At 39.2% G+C, this 344-nt stretch overlaps 1 pseudogene; it reads right to left on the bottom strand.

Moving 5' to 3' along the window:
• Window positions 1-119, bottom strand: LOC111742521 (annotated as a pseudogene).
• Window positions 120-344: the final 225 nt, after the last annotated feature.

The raw sequence follows: 344 nt of genomic DNA, 5'->3' as shown, positions 1-344 counted from the left end.
CGCCTACGGCACCTGGTCTTCCTAGGTGGTCTCCCATCCGAGTACTAACCAGGCCCGACCCTACTTAGCTTCCGAGATCAGACAGGAACGCGCTTGTTCAGGGTAGCATGGTTGTAGACAGAATGCACTGTTATTTTTTTTTTTGCTTTAAGGAGTTGATTAATTTTTAAAGAAATCAAGAAAAGGAAAATGATCTTTTGTATCTATCTACATATTTACCAATACCAGTGTTACTTTTTCCTCCCTATAAATGTGAAATTCTATCTAGTATCATTTCCCTTAAGCCTAAGGACTTTATTAGCATTTCTTATGATGTGGGTCTACCGGCAACAAATTCTCTGTTT

This window comes from Pteropus vampyrus, unplaced genomic scaffold, assembly GCF_000151845.1.
Source record: "Pteropus vampyrus isolate Shadow unplaced genomic scaffold, Pvam_2.0 Scaffold95, whole genome shotgun sequence".
Taxonomy (NCBI): domain Eukaryota; kingdom Metazoa; phylum Chordata; class Mammalia; order Chiroptera; family Pteropodidae; genus Pteropus; species Pteropus vampyrus.
Note: the sequence above shows the minus strand (reverse complement) of the source record. Positions and strands in the feature narration are given on the sequence as shown.